The following is a 1,502-nucleotide window of genomic DNA, read 5'->3' as shown; positions in this document are numbered from 1 at the left end:
AAGAGAAGATGTGTGACGACACCGGCGCGGGACTCGTGCAACCCGCGATTCCAGCAACTGCTAACTTTGAACTAAAAGGCCACATACTCACCCAACTCAAGGAAATCCCATTCTACGGGAAAGATCATGAAGACGCATACAAGCATATCGAGGAGGTCAACGACATAGCCGACTACTTCAACATCCCTAATGTACCTCGCGAGACTTTCTTGATTCGTATGCTACCAGTTACATTTAAAGGAGCCGCGAAAGATTGGTTGAAATCACTCCCTCCAGGGTCTATCACCACATGGGCTAAAATGCATGAAGAATTCATCGATCAATTTTGCCCCCCCCCCTTCAAAATAGAAAAATTGAAGAAGGCAATTGCATACTTTGAACAACAAGCGGGAGAGTCACTTTATGAGGCGTGGGAAAGGTACAAAGGCTTGTTAAGGAATTGCCCCCACCATGATCTTAACATTCAACAAGAGGTCTCCATTTTCTATGATGGAGTAAACGTGACGAGTAGGCAACTCCTTGACTCCAAAGGACCACTCACGAAGAAAAATCTCGGTGTTATAAAGGAGATAATGGAAGAATTCTCTAATCATTCTAGAGAATATCACAATCCAAGGAACGACTCAGCTCGAGGGGTGGTGAACTCAGTCAATGATAGTATGGCAGCCGTGATGGCTAAATTGGAAAGTATGGACTGAAGAATGACAAAGATGGATCAATCCATCCATGCCATCCAGGTGGGATGTGAAAAATGTAGCGGGCCTCACCTTACTAAAGACTATGATCTAGACGAACATGGGAACCGGAAAGTGCAAGTATGTTACTCAAGTGGTGATAGATGTGACGAGGATTGGTGAAAACCGAAAAAAGAGTGGCTACCATATGACGAGTACAAGAAGGCAAAGGAGGAGAAGTATAGGCTGAAAACTAGATGTTTCCATCAAAATGAGGAGTCGGTGAAAGAAAAGAAAATGTACTTTGAAGATATGCTCACAAGATTTGCAGCTGCATCCGAGAAAAGGCACAACGACACCAATGTTGCAATAAGAGAACAACAAGCCATGATGAAAGAGCAGCAAGCATTTATGAGAAATCAGCATGCCTCTATTCTAAACATTGAAAAACAGCTAGGCCAACTTGTACTACAAATCAATCAAAGAGCACTGGGTGAACTTCCGAGCAATACCGAGAAAAATCCAATAGGGGCTCAAATCAACATTGTGACGACTAGAAGTGGGAAGATAATTACCCCTCTGACACCTATAATGAATGAGAATACAAAAGAAGTGCAGGAGGAGCAGAATGAAGACCTGAAATCCCAAACAGTCGACCTGACTCGTCGAGTCAGGGATAAGGACTCGACGAGTCCACAGTCTGAAGAGAAAAATGATTCCCCTTTGAAACCCTATCAACCTCCATTGCCATTTCCAAGTTGGGCTAGACAAGAAAAGCATAATGAATATTGTCAAAAGTTCCTGGAACACATCAAATCCCTCCAAATC

General features: G+C 43.3%; 1 non-coding gene across 1 annotated transcript; it reads right to left on the bottom strand.

Moving 5' to 3' along the window:
* Window positions 1-350: 350 nt before the first annotated feature.
* Window positions 351-457, bottom strand: LOC145123147 (small nucleolar RNA R71). The gene has a single exon (XR_013715021.1). It is a non-coding gene; the product is annotated as a small nucleolar RNA R71 (small nucleolar RNA).
* Between the last annotated feature and the right edge of the window lie 1,045 nt (window positions 458-1,502).

This window comes from Lactuca virosa, chromosome 6, assembly GCF_052849685.1.
Source record: "Lactuca virosa cultivar CGN04683 chromosome 6, Lactuca_virosa_CGN04683_v6, whole genome shotgun sequence".
In the NCBI taxonomy this organism is placed as follows: domain Eukaryota; kingdom Viridiplantae; phylum Streptophyta; class Magnoliopsida; order Asterales; family Asteraceae; genus Lactuca; species Lactuca virosa.
This window is presented reverse-complemented; position numbering and strand designations above follow the sequence as displayed.